The following is a 10,097-nucleotide window of genomic DNA, read 5'->3' as shown; positions in this document are numbered from 1 at the left end:
AGACTTTAAGCAATTAAATTTCATCTCGTATTCATCTTTTCCTCATTTATTTCTTTATCTTCTTCCCTATTTGAGGAAGAGAAGAAGATAAGAAAACAAGGTGGTCAAATTCCTACATCCATTTTATTTATATCCAGTCACTCCCCCTTGTTGAAATAGGTGTGTAAATTGGTCAGGTCTGGTTATTCGATTCGGTTAAACCGATCAAGTAATCGGTCCCATATATGGAAATTAGGCCAAAGGTTCTTTGTGCCGAGGGTGCAGGCTGTGCCCAAACAAATGGGGTGAATGAAACGACCACCCTGCCCCCTTGAATGGCAGGTCTATGTGTTTGAGCACAGGCTGGGCTGCGGCACAGAGAACATCATAAAGCGTGTTGACTTTATGGCTCATTGTAACATGAGTAGGCCTGGGCCAAGAGCTTTAATAGTGGGTGAAAAACTTACGACCCCAGGTCATTCGGTTTCTTTTGGCTTGGATTTCAAAGTGCAAAATCACCTTAATGGCTAGGATTGAAATCTACCAATTAATAGTCGGCCAAGTTGATTATGGGTAATAAGGTTGCGTATGACGGTTCTGTTCCAAATTAGTATTTCCAAGTCAGAAATACTTGTTTATGTTTCTGTTAATTTGGACTACTTCATAACAACTAATGTTATATGGTAAAATTGGAAGGAAAAAAAAAGTATTTGCGACACTAAAAAAGAACATAAACATGTGAAATGTATATTAACAAAAATATATCTGAAAAAAATATATTTCTGCCACTAAAAAAGAATAGAAACACATATGGAATATATATTAACAAAAAATGCATCTTTTGTTATGCGGTGGCAGGGGTGGTGGTGGGGGTGGTAGCGGCGGCGAAGGTGGAGGTGATGGTGGCGCTGGTGAGTTGCGAGTTGAGAGTCGAGACTCATATAAGTTGGGTCTTTTTTGTTCCCAATTTTGTTTCTGTGTTTTTTTATGTTTAAACCACTTTCAATCTGTTTCTCAAATGACCAAGAAATGTGTTTTTTTTGTTACCAGGTTCATTAAAAATAAAATTTAAAAAAAACAAAAAACAAAAAAAAAATAGATCAGACGTTACATACATGTTTTGTTCCAAATGTATTCTAAAAAAGCACAAAAAACAATTATTTAGGGTGTGTATGGGGTGTTTTTTACTTTTTTTGGAATACATTTGGAACGGAACATGTATTCAACTTCGATCTGATTTTTTTTTTTGGAATGCAACAGGTAAAAAAATACATTTCTTGATTATTTGAGAAGCAGATTGAAAGCGGTTCTTAAAAAACCAAAATCAAAATTGAAAAAAAAAAAAGAAAAAAAAAAAAGCCAACTTATATGAGTTGAGAATCTTGACTCTCACCTACCACCACCACCATCACAAAGCATAAGATATACTTCTGTTAATATGCATTCCATACGCGTTTTGGTTCGTTAGTGGTACAAATACTTTTTTAGAACCGAAACTAAACACCAAAATCGAAACTGGTGGTTTAAAACAATACCAAATTGAGCCAAAACAAATCAATTCAGTTTTGGTTTCAAATGTGGAATATTTTCTCGGTTCAATTTTGGTTTCATGATTGAAACCGTCAAACCGAACCGAATTACCCATTTTCAAATTGAATAAGAAACCGAATAAATCTTATTCTTTGATGTTCCTAAGTTGACACTAAAAGGGGAGGGATGAATCAGTGTCTTTTAAGAATTTTTACACCTTTAAATCATTTGTGTAGCTTGGCACAAAGACGATAAAGCAACCTGTAGCTATGATTGATGTAGCTATGATTGATTGACACTGACCAATTTTAACAATCACATGCAATTCATATGCACACCCATCTCAATACTACAGTGTGGCCAGACCTATCAAGTAGTGGCCACTCACTCTGTGGAAGACACTCCTATATCCAAAATAAAGAGCAAGGTATAGAGATACAGTTTTATGTGGTTCAACAATGTGCTTATATATCCACGGAGCAATGCCCTAACAGTGCTTTGTATTTTGTTCAATACACTTCACGATTTTGATCACTACAACGACCAAGGACACTCTACCCCTATTACACATCTTTGCTTCAACAAAGATATTTAGGGCCAAAACCCTAAATCTATCAGGTCCCAATCTAATAGTCCTTAAAATGATAATGAAATATTCAATTTAAATCCCAACCCTTACATACAAGATTGTAGGTCTATTCAACAATAAGTACCTAGAATTATAAAAATAGGGATTTGTTCAACGAGCTACATTACCCTGAGTAACTCCAATAAGAACAACTGCAAATGATAGTCTCCCCCATCAATCTCACCTTTTAGCAAGGCATAGACGGTGAAGATCTCCTGTTTTTTTTAGGGAGAAAGTTCTCTGTCCGGGAGTGTGGCCTATGCCAACACTCCCATGAGTCTATCTCTCTCCTCCCTATTTGAAAAGACACATCTACCCCCTTGTTTTAAGGAGGAGAGAGATAGACACATGGGAGTGCTGGCGTAGGCCACACTCCCAGACAGAAAACTACTTCCCTTTTTTTTAATAAACTTCTCAGAGAGTCATAGGCATGAATGGATTGAAGTATTGGCCTGAACCATTAGAAAGAAGACTCATTGTACTCGGTTCAAACCGATTGTCTATGATCAAAACTGTAATATCTCTCTATATCAGAGTCTGATTGACACGTGACTTGAACCGTTAGAAAGAAGACTCATTGTACTACATTTTTCATGTAGACCTTCCTCTGATTCTGATTGTAGAATGCACAGGAATCCTCAAAAACATCACTCATGCTGAAATAGAGTATTGTTCACTCTTCTTTAGAAATAACCTTCTACTGCTTTGTGCACTGATTGTAAATTTTCCATATCCCAATCTTCTGATATCGAATTGATCTAATTCCAAATCTGATGGAAAGAGGACTCAAATATCTACATTTTTAAATTTTTGAGTTTCCACAAATTTTAAGTGGAGGCTAGCTTGTAATTCTTATAAATTGACTTTCTGAGCAAAAAAAATAATGATTTTGGGCATCATGCATCACATCTGCGTTCGAGATTATAACTTCCTTGTTTGAATTCAGATTAGTTCGATTCTTGAGGTATTGCGAAGCTGACTCATATGCTAAGAGCCTTTTAGTTTTGAGCTTCAATTGATTCTCCATTGAAGCTATTGTAGGTCAAACTACGGTCCAAGGATCAAACCATGGTTCCCTAGGGAAACCAATTATAAACCAATTAGGGTATTGCACGCCCTGGGTTAGCCCACAGTGTCCCATTGGTGCCCCATTTTAATTTTAGGGTTTCCCATGGTCGCCCATGGGAATCCTAGTGCATCCCTGTTAGGGTTTCTCCTTCCCTCATGTGTCCCATGCAATTATGAAACACAAATGGGACGAAGAAAATCATCTCTAATCCATCACATGGCAAGAGGGATCCATCCCACACTCGAATGCGCAGCGGAAATAAATCGATTCAAGTTTCTTTCGCATCCCATAAATATTTAATAATTAATAACAGGAGGAATTAATGAAGAATTGCTAACCTGGTGAGCCTCAAGTGTTGCTCCTCCAATAGACAATAGTTCTTCCTCCAATGAGCGCTCCAAGTAAACAGATCTGAACCTCAATGGTGCTACCAAGGTTCTTCAAACCAATCCCAGATGCTCTCAAATTCTTCAGCACAGATCTAGGGTTTCTCAAACCCTAACTCTCTCAATTGCAGTAGAGAGAAATTAGAAGAAGGAGAGAGATCACAAGAGGGAGAGAGAGAGACCAAAATGCAGGAGCGAGGGGGCGAGGCCAAAAACGTAAAGCACTGCCCCCTCCTACGCTTTTGTCCCCTTTTATAGAGGTAGGGTTTAATTAAAAACCCTTATAGGATTAAGTTAATCCCTGTGAGAGTCTGACTCTCTCTCTCTCTCTCTCTCAGTTTGGCAGTTCTGTTTAAACTTAAAGTGCTTCAAAAAGGTAAAGAAGCAGAATCTAATAGGAAAAGTATTAATTAGTTACTTTATTTAATATTTATGGATAATTATAATTAGCACCATATCTATTAATTAAATAAAGAATCAATTAAATTAGTAAATTCCAAATAACTCCCTATATGATAACAAATACTTCACTCACAAAATGTTCACGCATTCCCAGAAGATTGGCTTTGACTCGCTTGAGCCTCAATCATTGATGAACCAAAGAATGCGATCTCACTTTACAGCGACAGGGTTCCCTCAGGCAAAGGGTGTCGGTGACACATGTCTATCTCTTTTTTCATTTGGCAGTAATACATGAGGGAATCGACAAAGTAGATCCTTCGGGAATACACACATCAAACATGTGAGTACTCGCATTCGTACCCTAACATCACATGTCTAGGCATACCCAATGCGACGATCATATGATAAGGGTGCCCAGCCCAAACCCTAGTCGTGACAACCATTTTAAGTAAAACTTACAGACACATAATGCTCAAAAAGTTTAAATCGCATGTGATAATATTAAACTAAAATGTATAAAAGTTCAATACAAAGAAGAACCGGGTTGAACCGGACCAAATCGGGTTTGATGGACACACAAGCCCAACAATCTTCTTTGTACATCAAAGCCAATTCCCCATACATTTTAAACCCATGTCCTCCATGTGTTTCTCAAACACTTCTGGAGACAAACCATTTGTCATGGCATCAGACACATTTTTAGTTGTGTCCACTTTGGAGATACTCACGTCGCCCTGCTGGATAATCTCTCTGATGAGGTGATACTTCCGCTGCACGTGCTTGTTTCTCTAATGAGCCCTAAGCTCCTTAGCTTGTGCAATGGCCCCTCTGTTGTCACATAACAGGAGAATAGAGCCCTTGACAAGGTTAGGGACAACCTCCAAATCTGATAGGAATTTCCTCAGTCAAACACCTTCTTTTGTTGCATCGTAAGCTGCAAGGTATTCTGCTTCAGTAGTGAAATCGGCTGTAGACTTCTGTTTCGCACTCTGCCACACAATGACACCTCCACCCATTAGATATACCATCTCGGACGTGGATTTTCTGTCATCCTTGTCAGTTTGGAAATTCGAGTCTGTGTATCCCAAGACTGACAACTGATCAGATCCAAAAACTTAGAAATATTCCTTAGTCCTTCTCAGGTACTTAAGGATATTCTTGACAGCACTCCAATGCTCGTGTCCAGGGTTAGATTGATAACAACTTACCATACCTACTACATAGCAAATGTCCGGCCTCGTACACAATATAGCGTACATAAGACTCCCTACTGCAAAAGCATAAGAAATCCTCTTCATCTTTTCAATGTCCGTCTGAGATTGAGGACATTGAGATCTGGAAAGACTGACTCCATGTCAGAAGGGAACACTTCCCCATTTGGAGTTCTCCATGCTAAATCTGGCCAAGACTTTGTCTATATAGGTAGTCTGTGACAAGCCTAGTATCATTTTCTGGCAATCTCTCACGAGTTTGATCCCAAGGATATAGCTAGCTTCACCAAAGTCTTTCATCGAAAGCGTTGTGGATAACCATTGTTTTATTAATGAAAGAAAACCTACATCGTTACCAATCAGCAATATGTCATCTACGTATAATACAAAAAAACATACTGCCCTCCCACTGATCTTCTTATAAACGCATGGTTCATCCATGTTTTGATCAAAACCACGATTTGATTGATTGATCAAACTTGATGTTCCAGCTCCTGGAAGCCTGCTTTAGCCCATAAATGGACCTCTACAATTTGTACACCTTTCTTTCTTCCTCCAAGGAAGAGAACCCCTCTGGATATTCCATGTAGATTTTCTCTTGAAGGAACCCATTCAGAAATGCAGTCTGCACATCCATCTGTAGATCTCATAATCAAAGTGTGCAGCGATAGCCAATAAAATTCTGATGGATTTCATCATCGTCACGGGTGAAAAGGTTTCCTCATAGTCTATACCATCTTTCTGGGTATAGCCCTTTGCCACCAGTCTTGCTTTGAATCTTTTGACCTTTCCATCTGCGCCCTTCTTCCTCTTGAAAATTCATTTGCATCCAATAGGCTTAACGCCAAGTGGTGGATCGACTAGAGTCCAGACCTTGTTGGAATGCATCGAATCGATTTCAAAGCGCATTGCCTCCAACCACCTAGTGGCATCAACATCCTTAAGAACCTCAGAGTATGTCACTGGATCATCATCGGATTCAACCGATACCATGTGGAACTCTTCCACTGTTTTCTCTTCGGTTAGAAGAGTAAGCCTGGTGGGTGATCTAATAGTCCTCCTACTGCGTCGAGGTTCTTCAGGTGTTGATATTTCAGCGGGTATGTCAATTGGTCTCACTTCTGGAAGTGAAGTTTCTGAGCTATCTGATAGCTCTTTAATGACTACTGGTTCGGGCCTTTGGGTCATCATTTTTTCCTCTAGAAATGTGACGTGTTTACTTACAATGACCTTTTGGTGAACAGGGTCATAGAAATAATAGCCTATCGTGCCTTTAGGGTAGCCTAAGAAATAGCATCTCAAAGTCCTGGATTTCAACTTGTCTATTTGTTGCTTTCGCACATGTGCTATGCAACCCCATACCCTAAGATGTTGAAGACTGGGCTTGCGCCCTTTCCACAACTCAAAGGGTGTCTTGGCTACAGACTTGGATGAAACCCTATTCAAGATATAAATCATTGTCTCTAAAGCGTACCCCCATAAAGAGAGAGGCAGCTCACTATAAGTGAGCATCGCCTGGACCATATCCAATAGGGTCCGATTGCATCGTTCAGATATATCATTTTGTTGTGGTGTGCCTAGATTAGTTAGTTGACTAACTATCCCTTGTGATATGAGATATTCTTTAAATTCATCTGATAGATACTTCCCTCCACGATCTAATCGTAAGGACTTGATGCGTTTATCGAGCTGTCTTTCGACCTCGGCTTGGAATTCTTTGAATTTATCAAAGGCTTATGATTTCCTACGCATCAAGTATATGTAACCATATCTCGAGTAATCATCGGTGAATGTGATAAAATACTCATACCCATACCTTGCTTGTATGTTTATGGGTCCACACACGTCAGTATGTATCAACTCCAACAGATCTGTGGCTCTAGCACCTTTATTGTTAAAGGGTTTCTTGGTCATTTTGCCCTGAAGGCATGACTCACAGGTGGGGAATGGTTCCACCCTCAGACTCTCTAAGGGCCCATCCCTCACCAATCTACTAATTCGGTCCAAATTAATGTGACCTAATCTTAGATGTCACAGGTATGTTGAGTTCACTAGAGCTGCCTTCCGTTTCAAATCAACATTTGAAACAACATTCGTTCTAATAGGGCAATCTAGAAAGTACAAACCACTTTGCATACATCCGGATGCCACAAAAGAATTATTAAAACGAATAATCAATTTAAAATTAAAGAAAAAACTATACCCATCCAAAACAAGTTTTGAAACTGAAATAATCTTCCTCTTAAAAGAGGGTACATAGTAGCAATCATTTAAAACTAAACAAGCAAAACTAAAATTTAAAATAAAAATCCCCATAGCCATTGCCATGGTCTCAACTCCAGTGCCCATCTGAAGACGCACCTCATTTCTTTTTAGGTTTCTTGTCTCCTTGAACCCCTGCAAATCATTGTAAATGTGAACAGTGGAACCACTATCCACCAACCAAGAATTGGTCGGTTCAAAAGATAAATTAGACTCATAAAGAACGTGAACATCACATGTACCTTCTTTAGCAGCCGTTGCTTCATCTAGCTTCTTGTCTTTCAAAGTCGCTAGATAAGTACGACAGTTCCTTTTCCAGTGACCCTCCTTCTTGCAATAGAAGCACTTGCCTTTGTCTTTATTGCCAGACTTCCCACTCTTGGGTTTCAGGGTCTTACCCTTACTTTTCTTTTTCTTCTTCTTCCCATTTAAAGGAAGCTTCACATCAGTTGCATTGACCTCAGTCTTGTCCTTTTTCAAGGAAGCCTCCGCCTCTACCAATGCGTTAGCAAGCCCAATGAGCTCCATCTCCTTATCAGACATCTTGTAAGACATCTTAAAGGGTGCATAGGCAAAAGTGAGTGATGCTAAGATCACATCGATCTTGTATCGCATGCTGAAATCAGTCCCCATGGATTCTAATTTTTTAAACAGATTGATCATTTTCATTACATGATCCATCACTGGAGTCCCTTGGAACATCTTGGTGTTGTGGATTTGACCCACCACATCAGAATGGGCTTGTGTCAACTGCCTATTGAACAATTCAGCAAGCTTATCTATTTTACCCCCAGCAGTGCGTATATTCTTAACCAAGTCCAGAACTGATTTTTCCAACGATCCTAAAATATAAAGTGATGCCTTGGAATCCCCCATGAGAAAATCCTGCATCTCTTCATTTGCCTCACAATCATTTGGGTCGGGTTGAGGAGGAACTTGTTCATCTAGAACTGTGTATAGTCCTTCAGCAGTCAGGAGCAACTTAATGCTCCGGTACCAATCGACATAGTTTGTACCATTAAGTTTGTATTCACTAATGAGTGTTAACAGGTTAGAATTAACGACAACCAATGTATAATAATCTACACATGTACAAGCAAAAACACATGCTTATCAACAACCATTGAAATTAAAAAATTGAGCACATACACATCAATGGTCTTTCATGATTTGGGTCTCCCTCATGACCCAAAAGATGAATTGGATACCTACAACCCTTGCATGCATAACTTATCCTGTCAAGAGTCATTATACACACCGTGGTAGTGTGGACTAAGCTGTCTGCCTCATGGGCTTCCAATATTTTTGGCCACCTGGGTGTCATGTCCAGATCCTGTCGGCTGACATACACCTAAGTCATGTACTTACCTATTGCATTAGTTAGAATCATGAAATCATGAAAGATGGCCCACTGTCGCAGTGCCCTCTCACGATCCATATCCTAACGTATCTAGATAGAGGTAAATATAAATAATCGTGTGACAGAAGTCCTGATAATGTCCTGCCAACTTATGCGGGGTCATGTCACATAATTTCTACATTTATCTTCAATAGGAGGCCATGGACATGTCTACCTATTTAGACTAGTCCATATCATACATGTATTATGATCAAAGAGGGATTAATCAACTCTCACACACCATGGATAGATTTAAACAACATAATTAATCAACATTAATTAGAAGTGATTATAGGATGACGGTATTTTTATCAGAAACAATTAAAGAACCCTCCCAATAAAAATAAAACTAATAACTTGGGTGCATCAAACATGCCATGGATGCCACGCCTCGATCATCTCCTCCGTCCGATCACATCTTCAAAGTAGGTGATTTGCATCTCCATAAGCTTTGAGCGCTACATGTGGATCACCATCAACATACCCTGGGAGTCCTAGCTCCTCTAAAATATAATGGAAACCTAGGAAAAATCTATACATTTTTCTTTTTAAAATAAAGAAACCCCGCATGGAGAAACCAACCCACCATTTGGGCTGCCCATGGGGTGGAGTACATTTGTTTATAAAAAAGATAAGGGAAGAGAGAGAAAGAGAGAGAAGCATCACATTCACCCATAACCCCATGTATCACATGCATAAACAATCCATCCATTTTATTAGAATATCATTTCCATAATCACACTATAACATAATCTCATGCATGGGCATTATTAAAGCAAGTAAACCAAAAAGAACATGGATTTCTTCAATTATTGAACCACCACATCACATGTGATAACATGTATCAAAACCCATAAAATTAAAATCTCATTTTAATTGCAGGTGGGTGGAGGGAGGGATCCTTTCACCCATCAACATCCTCCAAAAATAAAACAAATATTCAAAATTCTGTTTTGAACAAAAAAAAAATTAATCTTTTTTTTTTTTATTAAAAAATTGGAGGGGAATCAAGGGGAGTGCAGGCCTCAGGCACTCCCTGCGCAACCCATAGGCCCAAGGCCCACGGACAGAAGCCCAAGGCTGTAGGCCGCAGGCTACAGCCCATGGATAGCAGCCTGTAGGCCACAACCCGCAGGCAGCAGCCCATACAAGGCATGCGTACAAGGGCAGGGAAAAGGGGGAGGGCGTGTGCAGAGGCTTGGCAGCGTGCGCTCCCCCCCCCCCCCCACCA

The sequence above is a fragment of the Telopea speciosissima genome, chromosome 1, assembly GCF_018873765.1.
Source record: "Telopea speciosissima isolate NSW1024214 ecotype Mountain lineage chromosome 1, Tspe_v1, whole genome shotgun sequence".
NCBI lineage: Eukaryota > Viridiplantae > Streptophyta > Magnoliopsida > Proteales > Proteaceae > Telopea > Telopea speciosissima.
This window is presented reverse-complemented; position numbering follows the sequence as displayed.